At 30.6% G+C, this 12,866-nt stretch overlaps 1 protein-coding gene across 10 annotated transcripts in view; it reads right to left on the bottom strand.

Moving 5' to 3' along the window:
* Positions 1–12,866, bottom strand: part of Nhe2 (Na[+]/H[+] hydrogen exchanger 2) — a 182,686-nt gene that overhangs the window by 138,931 nt on the left and 30,889 nt on the right. For 9 of the 10 annotated variants that reach the window (XM_088267800.1, XM_088267806.1, XM_088267802.1 and 6 more), the window contains exon 2: positions 6,245–6,378. The gene's annotated coding sequence lies outside the window, so the exon portion shown is untranslated. Of the gene's footprint in view, positions 1–6,240; positions 6,379–12,866 lie in introns of all 10 variants that reach the window. The other variant, XM_088267801.1, reaches the window with a different exon arrangement.

Genomic DNA, 12,866 nt, shown 5'->3' with positions numbered 1-12,866 from the left:
TATTTTTTATTCCAGTATACAAATGTATTTTTTAGACAATGTTGGTTTTGCAATAGCACCGAAAATATATATAATCGAATGTATATATCAATAAATTCAACTTTGAGAACATTTTTTACTAATATTATCATTCTCAAGTAATATTTTAAACGTATTCAGGTTTAAAATATTTTGTGCTTAGATTTTATTTGTTTGTTTAAAAGTTTGTTATGAAATGTGTACATGCATATATTGGCATCCAATTGTTTTTAATGTTTAGATATTGGGTTCATACTGTTAAATTTTACGTGATATTATTAATTCTTGCAAAGCTACGCTCTAATTGTGAAGTTAAATGTAATTCGTTACGAAACTGTGTCTTAATTTCGAAAAAATGTCTTAATTATTCACCTAGTCGACAATCTTCATATTGACATTACTGAATTTCACAAAGTTAAGCTTTTTCAATGGTAAAATTCTCAATTAAACTCTGAGTCAAATTAATTACTCTTTCCAATATGATATCGTTTAGTTTGAATGCCAATAAAGACATGTAATTATTACGCGTGTGAAAGACAAAATAATTAGATCTTAACAAGAATATCTCGACAAAACATCGTAAATGCCAATTTGAAACATGGATAAACTTGTTAAAGAAATTTTTGCAAACGTTTATCATTTTAATAATTTTCAATATTATTTTTTGACATCTCATCAAGGATGAAGAGGAATATGGAAGTCTGGGCATTTACGGGGCTGGGAGTAGTTAGTTCAGTTTAGTTGAAAAAGACTTCAAAAATCTAAAATCTGTTGGTGTCAAAAGTCTACGTAATCTGAGGGCATATATGACTAGATGTATAGACGTGAAGGAAGCCAGGAGAATACGAGTATGTCAGGACAAAAGAGTGTGGCGTTCCATCCTCTCTGCCTAATTGTGAAGGGAAATTTCGTAACGGTGGTAGTAGCAGTAGTATGATATCATCTGTAGTTCTTGAAACTAGTCGTGTTTACATAAATAAACTCAAAAGTGGTCTTATACTTGTCATTTATTTTTATATTTAAAGTCCTGCAATGTTCGATCTAAAATATAAAGTATGGAATGGATCAAATCTCCACATGAAATGCAGTTTCTTTAAACACCTCCAAGAAACGTCTGAAACATTAACTTAGAACCTTTACTGTCCATCTTTTCACCCGTTAATAAGATCCTGTCTCATAGTCTTCTTTTTACTTGATCTTACTCCTTATGCCTTATAACAGATGTAAAAATAAAAACATTTCTTCTTATAATGGCGTTTACGATATTTTACCCGCAAGGGCTCGATAAGTCCCCCAAATAACCGAAGCGTGCGTTCGTTAGACGTGGAATTATATAATTACATTTTCTTAGAATCCATCAGTTTAACAGAAGAGTTATTACTTCATTTAAAAACAAATTCATTTCTGAAGGATAACAATAATTAGTTCACCATATGACAGTTTTATCAATAAATAATATGAATTTTAGTTTGGAAAATATTCTTCTTAATATCGTCAGTCTCAGATTACATGAATAAAAACGTTAGTTTTCTCGTAAAATCATGTGTTTTAAATACGATTTTTATTTCAAATAAAAACATTTTTTTTACTTTATTTTTGAAATGTGTTATAAGTGACTTTGATGTCTATGCGACTCTAGGTGCGCTTGTGCACTACACGGAGTTTTTCCTTCCGGCAGTCCGGTTTTTAAAAATAAAAGCGACTACGACAGTTTAGCGTGATCGAATTCACACGCACCGATCAAGAGCACCGATCCGAAGAAAGATGGATAAAAGCACTCCAAGCCAATCACCCTTTTTTACGCTAACTGAAGTGCCGGACGGTAAAATTCCGTGTAGTGCACAAACGCCCTAACGGACCCTAGCCTGATGTTCAAGATGCGACGAATTTGACTAGGAAATCTGACGCTGTACCCAGAGGAAAATGAATCTTTAACATTTATTTTTATCTTATTTTATGTAAGAATAAAATTCGTATCACATAATATCACAGTACATGCCCTTGAGGTAGTATTTTGCTGACATAAGCAAGTGTAGTACCCTGATGATTTGGGTAAGTAAAGTGGCTTAAAAGAGGTTTTTTCGGCTACCGTTCTGTAGGTCCCGGGTCCGATTCCCAAGGGGGGTAAAATAAATATAAGTGATTTTTTCAGTGTTATATTTATTCAATATTACCCTGGACTGGTACCTGAAGCAGAGGGCTGATCACCTTTCCTTCATGCGTAAACGATCAAGATAACACTGCGTTTATATGACGCAGTGTCCTATGCACCATTGGGGTGCGGATAAGTGTTTTATTAAAGAGGCTTAAAGTGAAGGACACTACTGCTAAATGGGAAAGAAAATGGATGAGAGATAAAAGATAGCGTATAGAAGTGAAGTGGAATAGTGGTGATATCTAAAACCTTCGGAATCGTATACCTGTGCTTGAGCTAACTAACGTAAAGGTTCAAAAGTTCCTCAAGGACAATTCCTTATATTAGAAATAATAACTTAATCTTTTTATATGTAGTAATTTAAATGTATTATAAATTCAAATGGAAGTGGTTATAATACTAGTAAATGTGTCTAGAATGTTATGATCGATCGTTCTTGATAACTTTGTATGAGTCTTTCAAACTATGCAAATTAATTAACGAATTTAATGGTTATTTAATGATTTCATTAATTGATTTAGCAGTCATTTTTCGGTAAAATTAATCCATTTTTAATTTATTTTTTACTTGGTAAATACAACTATTTGTTTATGTCACAATAGATTTTAAGATATAGTGGTAAAATCTATAGTGACAAATTCAAATAGTTGTATTTACCAAGTAAAACTGGTAATTCAATGGTTTACTTATGATTTACCGTAGCGGCTAACCTTATAGGTATGAGTATATTGTTTAAAAAAGAAGTTAAGTTACGTTTTAAAAAATGTAATAGACCAAAAATTACTTGTAGATTACTCAGAAGATGAAAATATTTGACATAAATAAATATTTTTTTAAAAATTATTTTTATGTGTTGAGATATTCTGTTGTTTATTCAAGTTATTAACAACATTTAAAAAAATGTACAGATTGTCTACACATCCCATGTTCAAATGTTAATGAACTATGATCTGTGGATCTGTATGTGTACGTATAATATAAGATACTAAATAATGCTTAAATACCATCCTATTAATAGTTGCCGGCATTTTTTCAAAGGCCATCTTTCATTATTTTGTTGACAGTAAGTTGTAGTTTGTATAGCAAAGTGCAAAGATCATCAAGAACAAGTTATGAGAACATGCGAAATTAAAGAGTTGTAGAAAATAAGCGTGATCCATTTTGTCTCTATCTTTTCGTATTGCCTTTACTTTTTATACTGTTAAGTGTTGCCCGTCAGTTAAATATTGGCAAATAAGCAGTGCCTACTTTAGTGAAAAAATCGGAAAATTGAATACAACAGTTTTCTCCATTACCCAAAACCGACAAATCGCATTTTTAATTATTATAATACATTCATAAGACTTGCATGAATGTATTCGTCTGGGGATAAATATGGATATAACTTACTAATTAACAAACCATCAGGTCGCTTTTCCGCAGGGGTGGGAAGAGAAAATATAACGCCACACCACTATGTCTGCAAATATTCTTCGCATTTTCTACATTCATACATTTTCTCATACGTATAATATGTATGTAGATGTTCGCATGGTGATATAAGGAAAGATAGCGAGACTGAAATAAGCATAATCGATAAAATAAAGAAAGGTGTGTTGAGATGGTTTGGGCATGTGAATCAAATGAAGAAAGGCGAACGTGGTTGGTAATAGAAGCAGAGAAGACCAGTGCAGTGGTAAGATCAGGAGTCGGAATAATCTGAGGATATCCATGAATATTGAATAGGTAAAGAATATTTGCAAAGATAGATTTGTGCAGGCGTTATGTTTTCTCTGCTCTCTGCCTACCCTGCGGAGAACCAACGCGATGGTGATCATTTATGTATGTATGTATTTATATATATATATATATATATATATATATATATATATATATATATATATATATATATATATATATATATATATATATATATATATATATATATATATATATATATATATATATATATATATATATATATATATATATATATATATATATATATATATATATATATATATATATATATATATATATATATATATATATATATATATATATATATATAAATATACATATATACATATATATAAATATATATGTATGTATATCGTAGTCGTACAGGAGAAAGTGACCAACTAATAAAATGTTCAGAAGGGCTGTTTAAGTCAAATTTGCTTGGCAAGAAAATAAACATCAATGCATTTAGTCATTTTTAACAACACAATATATTATACTTCCAAGTTTAAAATCCTTTGGGGTTTTTTCAGGGCAATATTAAGCTAGTAAGATATCAAATAGTCAATGATCACGTTTTTGTAAAAAAATGCACTTAGTCACTTTCTCCTGTATGACTACGATATTATACATATATATATGATATGCTTAGGTATCCCTTTGTCATCACCCTGTTCTAATAGACATATAAGTAAGCATTAAAGTAAGCATTCCATGTTTCACTTTTTCATTACATTAGCATTGTATGGTTGGCAGAAACGGTAACAGCCAATTATTTCCACAATGATAAACACATTTTGCATCCCCATTTAATAATCAAAGTATGTATTAGCTGAATAGATTTGACAAAGGAAATCAACCTTGTATGCCCATATTAAAATAATGAGGGTAATTTTGATTAACTGATACCGCAATGCCGCTTAAGGGGGTACTAGCAAATAAACGATTCAGTAAGCGACCGCTGCGCGGGCAGCCAGATATTTCCACGCAAATTTTTTTATAGAATTTATTTGGGGATTTAAAATTTTTTTTTAGAATGTATATTAAACAAATATTTTTATAATTTTTTAAACTCCTTATAAGGACTTGCCTCTTTAACAAGGCATCAGGTTCTCACCGTCCAGAAAGTCTTCTACTAACAATTCAACAAAATAGTGCAGCAGTGGCATGCACAGAGAATTAAATAGGGTAGGTATTAGAGGTAGGTAGTAAGGTAAACTAGGTACTACTTATTAAGGTAGGGTAGATACCGGTTGCTTTTTATATGACACGCGGGTCAGTTAGGATTGGCACTGCTTTTCTGCCTATATGGGATGCACGTCCCTAGAGTACAGCTAGTTTTTAAATATATATATTTTTAAATAACAATTAAATAAGTGAAACCGACAGTACGACTAAACAATCAAATACATTGGATGCATACTATATAATTCGAATATCAAGTAGTATGATTTTAATTAACTTTTTGGCAAAATATCGTAAACAACAGTTCGGTAGAGATCTGATTGATTGATTTGACAGTCATTTTATCCATTGCACTTTATATTTTATTAGCTAAATACCACTACAACTTAAAATCATTGTGACACGTGTTTCGATGCATTCTGCATCATTTTCACGGTGCTTGAAAATGACGTGAATGCATCGAAACACATGTCACATAAAATTTTAAGAAATAGTTGTACTAGTACTCAACCTTTACCTAACTGGTTTTTACACACGATGTTTTTTTCACGAAAGTATTCATAAGTTTTACATATAAAAATACAGACTCTTTGAATTTTTAATAAATCATAACTTGGTGTATCTAGAATGTCTGAAATGTATTTTTGTGATATAAATACATATAAGTGTGGAAAATTATAAAATATGTATATATTTATAACTATATATATATATATATATATATATAAATATATATATATATATATATATATATATATATATATATATATATATATATATATATATATATATATATATATATATATATATATATATATATATATATATATATATATATATATATATATATATATATATATATATATATATATATATATATATATATATATATATATATATATATATATATATATATATATATATATATATATATATATATTTATAAATATATATATTTATAAATATATATATATATATATATATATATATATATATATATATATATATAATATATATATATATATATATATATATATATATATATATATATATATATATATATATATATATATATATATATATATATATATATATATATATATATATATATATATATATATATATATACACAATAATATTTTGAGATAAGTATTCGTTTTTACCTACATGTTAAATTGGTTGAGAGTTTTAAAGATTCTACAAAGATTAGCTTTATATGCTAATTATACACTATAAAACAACGATAATTGTTTTTCACTAGATTTAATTATTGTAATCTTCTTTCCGAAAACAACTGCAATCTGAAACAAAGAAAAAGCAATGATTATTATTAAATAATAAATCGTATTAAACATATAATAATAAATCCTATTAAACAGCGGAAGCTAAACTGGCAGTGCACAACGGAGTCCTGGTTCCAACTCTAATGTATGGAAGTGAAACATGGAGTTGGCAAAAGAAGGATGAAAGTAGACTGAATGCAGTCGAAATGCGATCTCTCAGAAGAATGTGTGACAAAACGATGCATGATAGATGTGCGAATAGTGAAATAAGGAAGGAATGCAAAGCTGAGATAAGCATTATCGATAAAATTAAGAAAGGTGTGTTGGGATGGTTTGGACATGTAGAACGAATGAGTGAGGAAAGAACGGTAAAACAAATTTATGAGGCGAATGTTAGCGGGAAAAGAAGCAGAGGAAGACCGAGAAAAACATGGCACGATCAGGTATGCCAAATACTTGAAAGTGGTCAGGTTAGGAGTCGTAACAATCGGCGGGTATGTATGAGGAGATGCATGAACGTGGAAGAGGCGAAGAATGTTTGCAAGGACAGAGTGGTGTGGCGCTCTATTCTCTCTGCCTACTCCTGCGGGGAAGCGGCGTGATGGTTAGTTAGTTAGTTAGTTATTAAACATTTCAATGACGCGTTTAGTAACTAACGTTTATATATAAGGGATATTAATAATTTACAAAATATATGGAGGTTTTCAATTATGACGACAATTATGTTAAGTAGTTTTAACAACAATATTTTTTTAAATAAATTTTAATGCGACAATTTAAAATAATGGTTTGATTCCTGGTCGACCTAATATGTATATTCATAGGAATAATCCTATGTGTAGAATACGTTTAAAATTGCAATCAAATGGAGGTAGATTTTTATCTTTGACGTTTGAAATGATATTGTGACATGTTTTCGTACGAAGGAAACAGTAATTTTTAATTCGTATTGTCACGAGGCAGTCATATTATGGCCTAGCAGAGATATAACAGATTAATATTGCATAAAACGTCCGAATCAGTCAACGGACCCGGAAATATGTGACTTCAATACAAATTGTCTGTAAGTGTGCGTACCATAATTTAGCATTATGTTTATTTGTTTTATACAAGTACCAAACAATAATGGTTCCATTGAATTTGCGGTCAGTGTATATCTTTGTGTAATGTCATGTGATCAAATGACAAATTTCGTTCCATGAAATATGGAATATTCATTGTTTTCAGGTTGATACCAGTTTCCTTCTCTAACATCTGTTCAGGCGGTCAGGTCAGGAGTTGTACTAATCGGTAGGTATGTATGAAGAGATGCATGAACGTGGAAGAGGCGAAGAACGTTTGGAAAGACAGAGTTGTGTGGCATTCTATTCTCTCTGCCTACCCCTGCCGAGAAGCGGCGTGATGATTAGTTAGTTATTCAGGAATATAGAAATTAATAAGGAAATGTATCTTGAGATGGTTTGGGCATGCGAATAGAATGAGTGAATTAAAAATAGTTAAACAAATTTATGATGCCAATGTGGTTGGTAATCGAAGCAGAGGAATACCGAGGAAAATTTGTCGTGACTTTGTATTTCAAATACTAGACAAGATAAGGTAAGGAGTCAGAATAATCGGGGGGTATGTATAAGGAGAAACATACATAAACGTGGAAGAGGCAAAGTGTTTGTTAAGACAAATCGATGTGGCGTTCTATTCTTTCTGCCTACCTTGCTTATGAATTGTCATAGGATGGCTAAGCGATCACTTTACAAACTTGTAACATTTATTTTTTTCCATTATTGAAATGATGCTACTCATTTTTTTTAAACTCCTACAAATATCATTAATTTTATAATGCTTCATGTTTGAGTGCACGGGAACCATGTATGGTTGGTTAGAGAAAGCTTTTATTTGGCAGAAATCCTTTTATGCACTTTGGATGTATGCATGATCCTAACCGGGTTATTTTACATACTGGATGACATGATTTTAAAAATTTATTAGTTAATAATTTATTTACTATATATTTACTCGATATGTTGTGTTTCAATTTTAAATATTTCATTGTCGCAATATAAATATTTTTTTAACGAGCAGTTCTTGATAATTTTATCTGACTGAAATAGTGTAGGAATAGGAATTACACATCCGGATGTAGAAGTACATCCATTCGGAAATAATCACAGCTAATAATAATGAAGTAGTAATGTACAATTTTGTAGTCTATGTATGCAAAAAAAAACCCGTGACATGGATGACGAAAACAAAACAAATATTTTTGTGAACAATTAGATTCCGCAAAATTGGTTGAGCTACACAAATGAAAATTATTATGACAAATAATAATTTGTATTCATTTATCTTTATTCTAAACCTAAAGGTGAAATGTGCGAACGTCGGTGCAAAAAGTGTGCGAAATCGGGTGCGTTTTGGGACGTATCCCTTAATGTATCTGCTTTATAGAGCTGTAATATTAGTAGTGTGGATTCGTTTATGTGACGTCATTCGTTACCAACTTACGAAAACAACGTTTTTACGAAGGTGAATTTTGCAAAAGAAAATATTGATTATACCGCAAAACAAGTCTTGTACGATCCTTTATAGGTTGAGTATGTTAAATTAGATGTTCCTCCTGAGTGATTATCTCTATTCTTCAAGACTGTGGTGTTTGGTGACTTTGCGTCGTGCATTACAGTGGCGATCAAATGAAATGTTTTTGTAATTGGATACCAGTGGCGCGGAGTTGATTCCTCCATCTTGCGCGGGATATCGGGTTCATTGTGGTTTAATGACGTCACGGATCATGAATCGTTATGTTGCGAGTATGTTGCGGATGGGAGATCGATACACAAGTATCGGCTCCTGACCCGAAGTCAGCTGAGCACTTTTCAGACGCGATCAAAAGAATCGCAGTGGCTAAATTCCAGGGCTGCCACTCGATAACATATAATGTCAAGAGTCGTAACCTTTTCTGTATTATTTTATATAAGCTTTTCTTTTAAATAAAAACTAGCTGTACTTGCCTTGCGTTTCTGTGGTACAGTCTGGTTAAATAAAAATGAAATAAAACGGAAGCACAAGTTTCTTATAAGTTTCATTTCACAATACCTGTGAAGCAATGAAATCAATAAAAAATAATGAAACAATAATGATTGTCCTGACGAAGAGACGGGTACGTATCGAAACCGGTAGGCAAATAAAAATCTCGGTGAGTGGTTAAATACTGATATAACTAAAATTTTTGTAAAAAATATAAAAGTAAAAATGACTTACTACAAAGTAAATGCTTTAAATATGAATAATATTGAGAATAAACACTAAACCTAAATAAACCTTACACAGTGTATGTTTATTAATTTTAAACAAAAATTAGAATCCTAAAATATGGAAATTTGAAGAATTAGCACTCAAAAAACTGATCTAAGTGGTGGATTTTCGAGAAATTCAAAACAGTGGAAATATCTCGAAAACTAAGGCACTTTTACTGAGGTCATATTTTCATTTTTTGGCGAGTCATAAGCTGGCCTAACACACTCTAAAAGGAATACGTTGGATTATGGGACACCCTGTATTCATTAAAATTTTTTGCTCGTTACTTTTACTTTTCACCTGTACATGAAAACGTTTGGTAGTTTTCGAAACTAGTCGTGTGTTATGAAATAAAACTCATTAAGTTGTATTATCTAAGTGTTAATTTTTAAAAAAAAATCGTATGAAGAAAACTAATGTATTATACCACTAAGTGGCGCATTGGAGTAAGATATTGGTTTCTAAAGTATCTAGTGTGTAATCGGCTTAACCACCCATATACCTATACAAACGTATGAGATTATCTTACATAGAAAGCAGTTCTATTCCATCTGCTTCACTATTGTACCTAATAATACCGCCGAGAGTCATTGAATAAACATAAGATAATACGAAGCCGCGATTGCAGAATTATCTGAGATAAACCCGTATAAACAAAACGTATGGAAAAATAACTGAATACGTTGTAATCGGATTCGATAACTTTGACTATTTTTCGGTCCAAATTCGGTGTAAAAGTATGGAACTGAAAGATATTCTATTATGAAAATATTAGTCAGCCAAAAATGAATGACTCGTTTTTTCTGACAATATGGCAACGATGAATCGGTCAGTGATTAGTTTTGTCAAAAATAAATTTGGTTTCTTGGAATGTCAGGTTTATGTATGTGCCCAGATTTCCATATTTTTCTACATCTATGTAGAGATGCCAAAAAACAACTCCTAATTGGAGAAAATTCAGATTTGTGATCAAGTATTTGGACACACTCGAAATGTTGTAAATAAATTAACAGGTCAAATTATAAGCTTAATAATAATGAAAACGATGTTTGGTCCGAATCGATTATTTTCATATAACATACTTGAGAACTACTACCATCACGCCGTTTCCCCGCGGGGGTTGGCATAAAGGATGGAACGCCACACTGTTCTGTCCCGACATATACTCCTCGCCTCCTTCACATCCCTACATCTAGTCATATATGCCCTCCGATTACGAAGGCTTTTGACACCACCGGATTTTAGGTACTGATTGATCTGATCGTGTCTTTTTCGGTCGTCCTCGTTCTGTTACTTGAGAAACCTCAAGTATATGAATATAATCCAGGATTCGGACCTCACATACAAATGAAAGAGTTTCTGCTTTATAAAAAAGCATCACTTATCCCACCTTAGATGTCTCTAGTGAAGTGTCGCACACTGTGTTTCGAGTATTCTTGTGCAATGTACCAAAATTGGATCATATAAACACTTCCAAGAATTTTAATAGTGTGGTTGTCAATCATGGGTGAAATTGGTCAATGTTTCACGATTGCAAAGTGATAACTTAAACCAGGCTTTGAAGGTCGTAAGCCCTGTAAATGACCAGACTTCCATATTCTTCTTCATCTATGAGATATCAAAAATTCGATAACTTTCGACTAATTTTTCGTCCAAATTCGGCGTAGAACTCTCGAACTGAAAGATGTTCTATTATGAAAATATTAATCAGACAAAAATGAATGACTCGTTTTTTCTGACAAAGCAACGATGAAAACCTGAATGATAAGTCTCGTCAAAAATAAATTTGGTTTCTAAGAATATGTCAAGTTTATTATTTCTACGATTTTGTTTCTACAACTTTAAATTATTTGCTAAAATCTTCCATCTTTCATTCAAAGTTATTAAGAGTAAATTTTGAGCATTTAATAGTGTTTAGTAATACTAACCTATATGAAATGTAAACATGTGACGTACCTAATAAAAGGCATTTTAAAAATGGCCAGTTGTTTTACTTGAAAATAATTATACTAAACTTTTAAGATACAAATTGCTAAATAGTTGGGGAATGAAGGGAAATGGTTCAAAGTTATGATGATTAAATTTACTTTCGTCAAAAGCTTTTATGTTTAGTCATTAATATAATCTCTGAAGTTATCATGCTAATCATCAAATAGACTTTCGGCAATTGAAAAAATAGTTTTAATTGGTTTTTGTTTAATTAACATGTATTGTGTAGAGCTTTTCCATGCGTCATTAAAAGATTACTAAAATATGATGTTTTAATACATAGTTTTCCGTGGCAAACAAAAAACTTTATAAGCAATTTATTCACCCTTCTAAATATCTTCTTCTTAAATTTTTTTATTTAATTTTTACAATATTTATTTAATTTTCATTTGTATTCGTTATTTTATCCTTACATAAAAATGTAAGCAAAAAAAAACACAATATAAAAATATCACGATTTCCTCGTACTTTCCATTATTTTCCGTATCATAATATTTAAAATATACAATAAAATATGTATATATTACTGTACCTTCTCAACATTTATCACTAGTATTTTCAGTAAAATATAAAGAGTAATACACATTAAGTAAATTGAGTAATAAATATGAATTACAAAAAATCAACATTGATGAAGTAGAATATGTAAGTCTGGGAAATTACGGGGCTTACGACCGTCATAGGCTGGTTTAAGTAACATTAAAAATTCATTCTTTCGTAGGTAACATTAAAATTATTTTTTTAGGCAACATTAACAAATTCTACCCATAATATCATACCTCAAATTCTTGGAACTTCTTTATATTAATAAACTGTTCAAATTCGAAACAAAGGGCTTGAATTCACTAGAATTTCACTAGAGACATCTATAGTGAGATGAAAGAAGCTTTTTATTGAGCAGAAACTCTGATAAAATTTAAAGTTACATTACCAGTCTGGCTACGAAACTTTAAAACAAAGCAAAAATTCTTATATTTGTGACAGAATTTTTTAGAATCGAATATCTTCTGATGAAATACAAATGAATTGGAATTTATGGATTTCCCCCTTATAACTGAGTAATTTTGAATATGTTTGAGAAATTGAACTCTTGGCGCCTGGCATCAAGCCAAGATATATTATATTATATTCTCTCTTCTTTTCATACAATGTACATATATGTGTATTTTAAAGATATGAAGTGTCTTTTGAGGAACCGAGTGAAGTGAATAATCTTCACAATTAGC

Source organism: Brachycentrus maculatus, unplaced genomic scaffold (genome assembly GCF_059751285.1).
Source record: "Brachycentrus maculatus isolate JH-2025_06_01 unplaced genomic scaffold, ASM5975128v1 h1tg000306l, whole genome shotgun sequence".
Taxonomy (NCBI): domain Eukaryota; kingdom Metazoa; phylum Arthropoda; class Insecta; order Trichoptera; family Brachycentridae; genus Brachycentrus; species Brachycentrus maculatus.
This window is presented reverse-complemented; position numbering and strand designations above follow the sequence as displayed.